The sequence below is a fragment of the Macaca nemestrina genome, chromosome 14, assembly GCF_043159975.1.
Source record: "Macaca nemestrina isolate mMacNem1 chromosome 14, mMacNem.hap1, whole genome shotgun sequence".
Classification (NCBI taxonomy): Eukaryota; Metazoa; Chordata; class Mammalia; order Primates; family Cercopithecidae; genus Macaca; species Macaca nemestrina.
Window position 1 is genome coordinate 26,077,919 of NC_092138.1, and position 13,079 is coordinate 26,090,997.

Genomic DNA, 13,079 nt, shown 5'->3' on the forward strand with positions numbered 1-13,079 from the left:
AAATTTAATGTATTTATTACCTTAATCCAGTTTTATGTGTATATACAAATTGATTATAGTATCTATTTTGTTACCAACTGATAAATAAGAAATAAGTCAAACATCAGTAGATGAAAGGACAAGCAAAATACACACTATATTGTGAAATATATATTTGATCTTCATTCTTTTGTTGTGTCATACAACTCTCCTACAATCCTTAGAATCTCCAAAATGAAATTTTTTTTTTTTTCTTTTTTTTTTAAGACGGAGTCTCGCTCTGTCTCCCAGGCTGGAGTGCAATGGTGCGATCTTGGCTCACTGCAAGCATCACCTCCCGGGTTCACGTCATTTTTCTGCTTTAGCCTCCCGAGTAGCTGGGACTACAGGTACCTGCCACTATGCCCGGCTAATTTTTTTTGTATTTTCAGTAGAGATGGGGTTTCACTGTGTTAGCCAGGATGGTCTCGATCTCCTGACCTTGTGATCCACCCGCCTCCGCCTCCCAAAGTGCTGGCATTAGAGGCGTGAGCCACTGCGCCTGGCCAGTGAAGTATCTTTGTATGCTAATAAGTTGACTGAAAGCCATGCACCTCTAGGTAGCTATTGGATGGGTGTTAGTTACCCAGAAACACCCAGGCAGGATTAGAGGGTTGGGACTTTCACTCCTGCCTGTTAATCTCTGGGGAGAAGAGAGGGTGTGAAGGTTAAGTTGATACAGTGGCCAGTGATTTAATCAATCATTGCCTACTTAACAATCCAGAAGGACTGGGTTCAGAAAGCTTCCAGATGACTGAGCACTGGAGGGTGACATCCCCTTCCTACATGCCTTGCCCTGTACATCTCTTCAACTGTATCCTTTGTAATATCCTTTATAATAAACTGGTAAGTAAATGTGTCTGCCTGAGTTCTGTGAGTCACTCTAACACATTAATCGAACTGGAGTAAGAGGTTGTGGGAACCCCAGTTTATAGCCAGTTAGTCAGAAGCATAGGTAAAACAACCTGGGGCTTTAGATTGGGATTGGAAGTGGGGAGCCCTCAAACTGTGGGATGTGGCACTGTCTCCAGGTAGATAATGTTGGAATTGAACTGGGTGGGAGGACACCCACCTGGTGTCTGCAGCAGAAGTGATTGCTTGTTTTGGGGGAAATCTCTCATACATCTGGTCACAGAAGTATTCTGTGTTGATTGTTGTGGTGTGAATGCAAAGGACAAAACAGTTTGTTTTATGTACAATGGAATATTATTCAGCCTTGAAAAGGAAGGGAAATTCTAAGACATGCTACAATGAAATAAGCCTGACACAAAAGGACAAATATTGTATAAGGTACTTAGAATAGTCAAATTCATAGAGACAAAATGGTGGTTGCCAGAGGCTGGCAGGAGAAGAAAATGATATTATTGTTTAGTAGGTACAGAGTTACAGTTGGGGAAGATGAAACATAGTATCTGGTGATAATTGCACAATAATGTGAATGTATTTAATGCATAGAGCTGTACACTTAAAACGGTAACTTTTATCTATATTTTACCATCATTTAAAAAAACACAACATTATTTCCCTATAGTAACCAAGATACAAAAACCACTCATTTTGGAAAACAGCTGTAGGAAATGACAGCCTCCCTTACTTTCTCACCTCTGTGCTTCCCCCACCTTATCACGTGCCTTGCCCCCTCCAAATTGATTTGCTAAATTTTGGTAAATATAGTGTACTTGTTTGGGAGCTTTTTTTTTTTTTTTTCCTGAGATGGAGTCTTGCTCTGTTGCCCAGGCTGGAGTTCAGTGGCGCTATCTCCACTCACTGCAAGCTCCGCCTCCTGGGTTCATGCCATTCTCCTGCCTCAGCCTCCCAAGTAGCTGGGACTACAGACGCCCACCACCAAACGCCTGGCTAATTTTTTTGTATTTTTAGTAGAGACAGGGTTTCACTGTGTTGGCCAGGATGGTCTCGATCTCCTGACCTCATGATTTACCTGCCTTGACCTCCCAAAGTGCTGGGATTACAGGCGTGAGCCACCGCACCTGGCCAGGAGCTTTGTTTTTAGTAACAGGAACAGCTTTGAAAACCTGAAGTTTTTCAAATTACAAATTTCTTCATTCTTTTTATATACTGTGGAAGATTGTATCTGAAGCTTATAAGAAATTCTTAGTTATCAAGTTTTAGAACTAGAAGAAACCTTATTATCGGTTTCTGCTTTTCACTTTGTAGAAAAGGAAAATGAGGTATAAAGAGATTGACTTCCCTAAAGTCACCAGCTTTTTAATAGTAAAACTAGAACTGAAAGCCATGGCTCTTTTGATTCTTAGTGCTCTTTGGACTACACTGTGCTATTGTGCTGTCCAAAGGCTTCTTTGGCATCTCACTAGAAGAATTTACTGGGTAAAATTTTTAGTTACATTATTGGATCAAGTAGTTAAAGCTGTACTGTGTTCTCAAATATTTGTAAAGTATCTTCTGGTGCCATTGAAGAGATAAACAGAACATATTTGTTTGCCCTATAGACAGGGTGTGGGTGAGAGAGAGAGAGAGAGAGAGAGAGAGAGAATGTGTGTGTGCGAGAGAGACAGACTGACACCGACTACTCTATCCCCAAAATCCTCTTTATTCTAGCACAGGAATTCCAAGTTCCAATTCTGCAGTCAGTCCTATTCAGACTATAAGCCTTCTGGGTCAATAGGCTTACACAAATATAAAGGAAACCCAATTTAGTTCTTTGCTTAGAAATATGAACAGTCAAGAAAGAAGCCTTCCAACAGCATGAAACCCAAGATGAACAAGCATTACCTGAAAAACACAAATGAAGAGAACAAAAAGAAAAACTTTATAGATTAAGTGGGTAGTCCTAGGATTCCTGAAAAGGAATTCCACGTGGAACAGAGAAGATAGATAGGAAATAAATAGAAGAAAAATTATCTGAGCTAAATAAAGTTTCAGGTCTTTAGATCAAATGGACCCATTAACTATAAAACAAAATGAACAAACAATAACACACATTTAGATAGTAGTCTCATGAAATTTCAGAGCTAAGGATATAGGGAAATCTCATAAATATTTTTGCAGGGAGAGATGAGAATCACTTTTTAAAAATCAGATTGGTAGACACTTTTATTAATATTGAGTGCTAGAAAATGTGGACCAATGATTTAAATTTCGAGGAGAATTTTAAGACACAACCTATAATTCCGAAGCAGACCTAGTTTGCTGTAAGTGTGGAAGTATACATAAAAGTGTAGTTTACTTCCGCAAACCTTTGGGTGAGGGGGTAGGGGGTAGTGCTTGGGAGAAGCAAAATCAAAAAATCTTACATAAAGGAACTTGAGATTAAGAATCAACAGAAGTATGTGATGAAAAGAAGTACTAGGTAGGCAAACAACTGGGCTGTGAACTAACCCAGAACGTAATTATTTCAAATTAAAACAGAATTCACTGGGGTCTAAACATGTCTTTAAGAACAACATGGATTTTGTTGAGCAAATTCTAATAATAAATTGGAATATGTGAAATGTAATAAAAAGGCAAAAACTTCAGAAAATTAAAGCCTCTTCTGAAAGTCCAAATGTGAAGCAAATGAAAATGTGCCTTATTTTTGAACAGTGAGGTGTAATTCAGTGTCAAGAACATAAACACATTGACATTTGGAATTTAGTAATATAAAATTGCTATTTATTCTCTGAATTTTACCATGCCCCTTGGATGGGCAGTGAATGACACTGTAAGTACTTTTTATTATCCAATTAATGAAAATCAACCAATAGATAAAAACTTAATAAACTGCAAATGATGTAAAACTTAATGTGAAACTTAATTGTATACTCGGCAGTAATGGTATATGATTACATGGGGGAGCCAGAAGAAACTTCCTAAAGTTGATAGAATAAGAAATACAGGTTCAGCTATAATATGTAAAGTTGTAACTAATACAAACTAAATCAGAATGAACAGAGAAGGCGGGAATTAGTGTAAATCTTCTCACTCTTTCGTGTGTGTGTGTGTGTGTGTGTGTGTGTGTGTGTGTGTGACAGAGTCCAGCTCTGTCACCCAGGCTGGAGTGCTGTGGCACGAACTCGGCTTACTGCAACCTCTGTCTCCCAGGCTCAAGCCGTTCTCCTATCTCAGCCTCCCGAGTAGCTGGGATTGCAGGCATGCACTGTCACTCCCGGCTTATGTTTTTTTTCTTTTTTTGGATTTTTAGTAGAGACAGGGTCTCACCATGTTGGCCAGGCTGGTCTTGAAACTCCTGACCTCGAGTGATCCACCCGCCTCTGCCTCCTAAAGCGCTGGGATTACAGGTATGAGCTACCACGCCCAGCCCGCTCAATCTTTTATAATGAGGATACACTATGATAAGAAATAATGGATTTTTAAAAAATGAGTATGGTAGTAAACACTAGAAGAATTAAAAACAAATGACCCAACGTTGTAATTTCTGAGAATAAGTCTGAGGTTTGGATTGCAATTAGGGAAGAGACTAAAGAAGTTTTAAGTGTTTTTTTTTTTTTTTTTTTTTTTGTTGTTTTTTGTTTTTTATCAGTTTTGTACCTGTACGTGGTCAGGAAGCCAAATAATTCTACAAATTCCCAGGGGCATTTACTTATTTTTGAATGATTCTTTTGGTGTTTACCTCCATATCTCTAGATAACAGTATTATATTACTACCTCTTACATGTTGACATCCCACTTACAGAAGAGAGCATAGCTGTCTCCCACCAATATCGCACAAATACGCTTCCAGATCCCCCAACTTCCCTGTGTAATTTGCCATATCAGTATCTTTTAAGATATGTCTTTCAGATTAGTCTGATTCCTCAGAGGAGGTTTTCCCAATTAAACCTCTACCTTAGGAGTTGGAGATAGTATCTAGGGAACTGCATTTTTTGAAGTGGACTTTTAACCAATTAGCCTGGCAAGGAGACTTTTAAAAATAGTTGTAACATGTGGTTTGATTTTCTTTTTTTTTCTTTAGATGGATTCTTGCACTGTCGCCCAGGCTGGAGTGCAGTGGTGCGATCTCAGCGCACCGCATCCTGTACCTCCCAGGTTCGAGTGATTCACGTGCCTCAGCCTCCCGAGTAGCTGGGATTACAGGCGCCTGCCACCACCCCCGGCTACTTTTTTGTATTTTTAGTAGAGACTAAAATTTCACTATGTTGGCCAGACTGATCTTGAACTCCTGACCTTGTGATCTACCTGCCTCAGCTTCCCAAAGTGCTGTGATTACAGGCGTGAGACACTGCACTCAGCTGGTTTGACTTTTTTAAAACCATGTCTTGTAATACTTTCATAATAGCAATCTTATTTCTTAAAATATCAAATCCCTCTTGTGGAACTTGATTAATATTTATTTGAATATATGCTTATCACCATTTACATTTTTGTCTTTTCACTGTAGCTCTAATATGTTTTACAGCAGTTTCAGTTGCCTAAAAAACAAAAGCTTTGTTGTTGTTTGGTAAAGTTTTTTTAACTTTGTTGAAACACCTTATTTTATTTACTGCTTGGTAAATAAGGGTCGATTGGGTACATGTTCATATGCTGTGTTGACCTGTAAATGGTTTTATAATCTGTTTTTATAAACTCTTAGAAATAATCTTTTTTGTAAGTCTTAGAAATTCAAACTGGGGTACCCATAATATGAACCTCTTTTTAAAAAAGATTGTATTCATTATTTATAATCAATAATCCTTAAATTTTGTGAGATTTATGACTACATTGACTAGATAATATTGGGGTACATATGGCTGTTCTATGGTATGAAAAATACTGAGTAGGTACTCACCTGAAAAGTTTCTCAGGGACTTGCTTATAAACTAGGGAATAATGTGCATTTGTGGAATGTTTCTGGAACAATGTAATATGTCAGCTTTTCTATGAACTTTGAGGATAAGCATGATTTGGATTCTTAGAATAGAAATGACAGGCTGATGATTAGGGAGAGAAAACATGTGTCTGTTCATGTCTAGCTTACACTCAGCAACAGGTAGAGGTGTGACTTTTAAAAGCCCTGAGCTAATTGTACTTTCCAGTCACCAAAAGTTTTATAGGAATATGTGATACTAGCATATGCAAAAACCCACATCCTGTTTTACTGCTCCATCAGGAAGACTTAGTTCACTTGTTAGGGCATTGCTCCGGTGGATCATCAAGATTGTAAGTGTTTAGGATACTGTTTTGGACTATGTTCAGAAATTCATTAGCTAATAGTCACAAATGTTTTTTACACTTTCTCATGGTTTACTTTGCAACTTCAGCTTACAAGGAGCCTCTCAAGAACATGAATCCTTTTGATGCATCAAACCATGGATTAAAACATATAGATAGCCTAATTGAGTTGCACTGCTCATTTTTAATAAAATGGCTTTTATGTTAGAATTGGGTTAGAAATAAGTCTGTGTCGTAAAGATAAAATTTTCCAGAATAGTCTTGTGTAGGCAATCTCATTTAGTTCTATGTGTCTTATCAATGTTCAACAGAAAGATCTATGAGAATTACCTATATGTACTTTGATGGAAAAGCCAGGAAGGAAGGTGCTCTTTAGCATTTGAAGCTAGTATGAATTTAAAGCATGGAACTATTTGTTCTGGATTGCCTGGGTTTCAAAGGTTTTAGTTCAGCACTGCCCAGTAGGGCTTTCTGTAGTGAAAGAAATACTCATACAATGCTGTGTAACTTGTAGCTACAGGGGCTGATGGGAGTGAAGAAGTGAATATTTAATTTTAGGTAATTTAAATTTAAATAATCATATGTAGAGAGTGAGTGCTTAGTGCTGTGTCTAGTAGTATCAAGAAACTGAGGGAAAACAAAAGCAATAAAAAGCACTGCATTAAACTAAATAGGACTTCTGACCCAAATTAGTTTGCTTGGCACAGCTTATAGGCTCTTTACCCTTAATTTGCATCTTTTACTATAATGTCACATAGATCTAACGTCTTCATTTCTGAGCCTTACTAGCTTTTTTTACTAGAATAGTAAGTTCACAGCTTACACTAGAACTGACACTATTTTGATGTCTCTGGTTGATGCCTCCTATCTTCACCTCAACTTTCTTTTTTCGTCTAACTCCAGTACTTTCCACCAGTGAGAAAGGACTCTCATTTGCCCATTGCCCAGTACATTTTTTTTCCATTTGAGAAACTCCTCTAAATTTTTCTAAACTCACAATTATTAAGGCATTTGTTCAATTTACCACCAAAAAAGCCCATACTTCTAAGGGTGTTTTCAAGTGACCCATTGGCACTGTTATACTCTATATCTAGAATCTTATTGGTATTTAAAAATTGCAACTTTACCTTAAAAGTACCAGACATGATTCTTTTTCAAAGAAGAGGTTTTGCAAAAATTTCTTCTTTTAATTCAAAATATTAAAACATTAATATTTAAAAATTTTTTTCTCCGAGTTTATAAACTTCTATTCTCATGTAGCGCAGTTCATCCAGTTTGTGTCTTCAAGCAAAGTAGACTTTTTCCCGCAAAGTCACCTGAATTTTGAGCCCTTTGATCTCACAGATGAAATCCCTGTTTCATCCGTGAAACCCTGTCTCTACAAAAAGTACGAATAATTAGCCAGGCATGGTGGCACACACCTGTAGTCCCAGCTGCTCGGGAGGCTGAGATAGGAGGATCGCTTGAGCCTGGGAGGCAGAGGGTGCAGTGAGCCAAGATCACACCACTGCACTCCAGCCAGGGCAACAGAGTGTGACGAGCTATCGTCCTGCATAAGGCATGCCCAGGTAAGATAGAAAATGTTTTAAAACATTGTTACAACTAAGTACCCCCTTTCTAAGTTGTAGTTAGTGAGTTAGTTAGTGAGTTAGTGGACTTTTTTCTTTTCTTTTCTTTTCTTTTTTTTTTTTTAAAGACAGGGTCTCCCTATATTGCCCAGGCTGGTCTTGAACTCCTGGCCTTAAGAGATCCTCCTGCCTCGGCCTCCCAAAGTGCTCAGATTACAGGCATGAGCCACTGTGCCAGTCCCAGGAAACTCTGATACTGTGGTTTGGATGCTTCATCTTCTTTCAAGGTGAATATTCAGCTTCTCTGTATGTACTAAACTCTGTAATGTGTATGACTTTCTAAAAACCATAACACTCAGGGATTCACATGTAGCTATACTTTGAATACTACTGCAGATTACATAGAATGATATTGCACCCCCAGATTTACCCATAAATGGAGTAATTCATCTTGAATTTTAGACTGTAGTTCTTAACAGGAAATCTAATATATCAAAATTTAAATGGTTTATCATATACAGTGTACTGAGCATAGCTGTCAACATATCACATGAAATGAAGAAAGATATAAGCATTCCTTTAGATGTTTTCTCTAAACCTGCTTTTAAAGACTTTTAGTACTAGTTCAGTACAACAAAAATCTTAAACCTTATAATAATTAGTTCTTTGTAGATGGTAGTAATATGAGTTGGTCTGCATTACCAAGAAACTATTACAAGGAGATCAAAGGGAGATTTTTTTCCCCAGTAAATTGTTATTACATCAAAAATCGACAGGAGTCATGTCAGTAATTTCTTACATTAGAAGAGAGGAAGGAGATACAGTAGGTCATTCTATTTAGGGACTTTTTTTTAACATTTGTCTTCCTGTTTTGCTGAGAAAGAATCAGTTATTCATCTTTTTTCTTTGTCATTGAGGAGGAAAACGTTACCAGAAGAAGCAGATTCTTAAATTATTATTTCATACAATTTTAGGAAATTGCTTTTGCTGTAAGTCAAGAAACTGTTGAATACCCTGCCAAAAGGAAAACCTTAAATTTCACAATGGGCCATCTGTTTAACATTGAGGTGACCCTGTTTTTTTTTTTTTTTTTTTTTGTTTTTTTTTTTTTTGAAACAGAGTCTTGTCACCCAGGCTGGAGTGCAGTGGTGCAATCTCGGCTCACTGCAACCTCTGCTTCCTGGGTTCACGCCATTCTCCTGCCTCAGCCTCCCGAGTAGCTGGGATGACAGGTGCATGCCACCACGCCCAGCTAATTTTTGTATTAATTATTATTATTTTTTTTAGTAGAGATGGGATTTCACCGTGTTGGCCAGGCTGGTCTTGAACTCCTGACCTCAATTGATCCTCCTGCCTTGGCCTCCCAAAGTGCTGGGATTACAGGCGTGAGCCACCGTTCCCCTCCTGACCTTTCATTTTGTGTATTTGTTTCAAGAGGGGCAAGAGTCCCTCCTCCCTAGAGTAGGGTCCTTTTCTGTGTTTCATAACACATTGAATGATTTGAGTAACTTGGAAGGCTTTTTCCACCTGCCCCCACTTAGGTTCACAGATTTTTATTTGACTGCTTCTCTTTCACCCCTATATGAAAAAGCTTCCTTTTTGCCCCCATGATAAACCTAAGTAATAGTAACAAAACATTTTTGCATTCTTTCTTGACATATAAATTTAGTGAATTTCTTTCTTTTGTAGGAGCTTCTTGGGTGTAGAGAGTTGAATCCGTCTTAATAATTTACTAAGTCATTCATTTAAAAAATATTAGAAACCCTACTATATGTCAAGTATTCTGCTTGATACTAGATGTCCAGTTGTAAGCAAGCAGATATGATTGTTGCCCTCTGGAATTTCTAATCTAGTTCATGGCACATTATCACCATCACTCTATCAGCATAGGCCCTGCTCTTGTTTTACTTAATTTCTATTTTTTTTCCTCCAACCCCATCCCCTTCTGTAAGCATATACTCTGACATACATACCCTTAGAAATGTATTTGTCTGTTTTGTTTATGTCTGTTTTGCATGTATGTTAATGGTATTATAGATTTGTTTGTACCTTACCTTTCTCACCCAATACCGTTATATTTAATCCCTAGTCACCAGTCATTGCTTCTGACTGTGTTAATTTTCCATTATCTGCATCCAACACATGCTTACTCATTTCCCCAGGTATGGAACCTATATTGCATCTCAGGCCCTGACATAATAATACCTCAGATACACCTTAAGGACCTGTGTAAGTATTTCTTTGTAGCACTTACCCAAGAGAGAGATTCTGGGTCATTGGTAAACACAATGGCTTACCAGGCAGTTTACAGAGATTCCCATTTTCCCTATTCTCACCAGCACTTGATAATACTCAGCTTTCTAATTTTTTCTTTTAGTTTTGATATATTATTTCTTGATTTCTCTGATAGTTGGTGAGGTTGAGCCTTTTTTCGTATACTTGTTAGCCATGTGAATTGCCTGTTCCTATCTTTTGCCCATTGTTCTTGAGTTACCCAATTTTTTCTTGTTTTTGCTGAAGTTCCCTACATTTTAAATATTCTGACAGTTTGGGATGATCAAATCATCCAAAAAAGGACATTTTTCTTTTTTCCTTCTGTTTTTTTTTTTTTTTTTTTTTTTTTTTTTGAGACGGAGTCTTGCTCTGTCGCCCAAACTGGAGTGCAATGGCACAGTCTCAGCTCACTGCAACCTCTGCCTCCCAGGCTCAAGTGATTCTCCTGCGTCAGCCTCCGGAGTAGCTGGGATTATAGGCACACGCCACCACACCCAGCTAATTTCTGTATTTTTAGTAGAGATGGGGTTTCACCACGTTGGCCAGGCTGGTCTTGAACTCCTGACCTCATGTAATTTACCTGCCTTGGCCTCCCAAAGGGCTAGGATTACAGGCGTGAGCCACCATGCCTGCCCTGACATGTTTCATTTAAGAGAAATCCTTTGTTTGAATGAAGTTAAATCTACCAATGTTTGTCTTTTGTGGATTGTGTAAAAATTAGTTTTGCTCTTTAGGTCTGTAGTCTGCCTGGAATTTGCTTTCTGTATTCCATGATGTAGGGATCCAACCACTTTACCCCATGTGGTAAGTTTTCCCAGCACAATCTACTAAAGAATCCATCCTTTCCTACTGCTTTGAGAAACCAACTGTGTCAGTCCCTAGTCCCATTCACATAGGGGTTCATTCATAAGCTATGTTACTAGGTCTATTTGTTTCTGTACCAGCACCACTCTATCTTTATTACTATGACTTTGTGCATTGTGTCTTAATATCTGGGATGGAAAATTCCCAGCTACCCCACAAATAAATATATATATATGTGTGTGTGTGTGTGTGTGTGTGTGTGTGTGTGTCTATATATACACCTTTGCTCTTTATAGACATTTTCTGGTAACTTCTTTATTAATATATAATTGACATACCATAACACTCAAATATTTAAGGTATAGGTCAGTGTTTTTTGTTTGTTTGTTTGTTTGTTTGTTTTGAGACAGAGTCTCGCCCTGTCACCCAGACTGGAGTGCAATGGCACAGTCTCAGCTCATGGCAACCTCTGCCTCCCAGGTTCAAACGATTCTCTTGCCTCAGCCTCTGAGTAGCTTGGATTATAGGCATGCACCACCACGCCTGGCTAATTTTTGCATTTTTAATAGAGATGGGGTTTCACCATGTTGGTCATGCTGATCCTGACCTCGTGATCTGCCCACATCAGCCTCCCAAAGTGCTGGGATTACTGGTGTAAACCACCACGCCTGACAATGTTTTTAATATATATATCCACAGAATTGTGCAACAGTCACCCAAATCAATTTCAGAACATTTTCATTACCCCAGAAAGAAACCTGTTACCCTTTAGCTATTGTTCTCCATCCCTCCTGTTCTCCTTATTCCCAGGCAACCACTAATCTACCCTCTGTCTCCATAGGTTTGCCTATTAGGGACATTTTGTATAAATGGAACCATACGATAAATGGTCTTTTGTGGGCCAGGCATGGTGGCTGCCTGTAATCCCTACATGTTGGGAGGCTGAGGAGGAGGATGCTCAAGGTCAGGAGTTAGAGATCAGCCTGGACAACCTACTAAGAACCATCTCTACAAAAATTTTAAAAATTACCCGTGTGTGGTGATGCATGCCTGTAGTCCTAGCTACTTGCAAGGCGAAGGTGGGAGGATCACTTAAGTGCAGGAGTTTGGGAGATTACAGTGAGCTTTAGTCACACTAGTGCACACCAGCCTGGGTGACAAAAGGAGAGCCTGTTTTCTTAGAAAAGAAAAGAAAAGGGGGAAAAAAAGCTCTTTTATGGCTGGCCCCTTTCATGTAGCAGAGTGTTTTGAAAGTTCATATTGTAGCATGCATCAGTATTTTGTTTTTATTGCCAAATAGTATTCCATTTTTATGGGTATATATACTACATTTTGTTTTGTTTTTGTTTTCTTTTTTTTGAAATGGAATCTCAACTCTTTTGCCCAGGCTGGAGTGCAGTGGCTCGATCTCAGCTCACTGCAACCTCCACCTCCTGAGTTCAAGCAATTCTCCCGTCTCAGCCTCCCAAGTAGCTGTGATTATAGGCATGCACCACCACACCAGCTAATTTTTGTATTTTTAATAGAGACAGGGTTTCACCACGTTGGCCAGGCTAGTCTGGAACTCCTGAACTCAGGTGATTCGCCCACGTTGGCCTCCCAAAGTACTGGAATTACAGATGTGAGCCTCTGTGCCCGGCCTACATTTTGTTTATCCATTCATCAGTTGGTGAACATTTGGATTGCTTACATTTTTCAGCTATTGTGAATAGTGCTGCACATGCACTTACAAGTTTTTGTGTCGACATGGGTTTTCCTTTCTCTTGAGAGTAGAATTGCTTTGTCAATTGGCAACTCTGTTTAAGTTTTTGAGGAAGTATCAGACTGTTTTCTAATGTGACTGTACCATTTTTCTTCCCATCAGCAGTGTATGAGGGTTCCAATTTCTCCACCTGCTAGATAACCTTTATTATTATGTCTTTTTGATTATAACTATCTTAATGGAGATGAAGCTGTATCTCTTTGTGGTTTTGATTTCCATTTCCTTAATAACTGATGATGTTAAGCATCTTTTCACATGCCCATTGGCGATTTGTATATCTTTTGGAGAAATGTCTGTAAATCCCTTTGCCTATTTATTAATTGGGTTGTCCTTTTATTTATTTATTTATTTTTTGAGACGGAGTCTTGCTCCGTTCCTCAGGAGTACAGTGGCGTGATCTCAGCTCACTACAACCTCTGCCTCCCGTGTTCGAGTGATTCTTCTGCCTCAGCCTCCCAAGTAGCTGGGAATACAGGCACATGCCACCATGTTAATTTTTTGTATTTTTAGTAGAGGCAGGGTTTCAC

At 38.6% G+C, this 13,079-nt stretch overlaps 1 protein-coding gene across 5 annotated transcripts in view; it reads left to right on the forward strand.

Annotated features, from left to right (window-relative positions):
- Positions 1–13,079, forward strand: part of LOC105498664 (abhydrolase domain containing 17B, depalmitoylase) — a 72,332-nt gene that overhangs the window by 18,383 nt on the left and 40,870 nt on the right. Inside the window, exon 1 of one of the 5 annotated variants that reach the window (XM_011770923.3) lies at positions 9,919–9,941. The exons of the other annotated variants lie outside the window; for them this stretch is intronic. The gene's annotated coding sequence lies outside the window, so the exon portion shown is untranslated. Of the gene's footprint in view, positions 1–9,918; positions 9,942–13,079 lie in introns of those variants that run through there. 5 annotated transcript variants of the gene reach the window in all.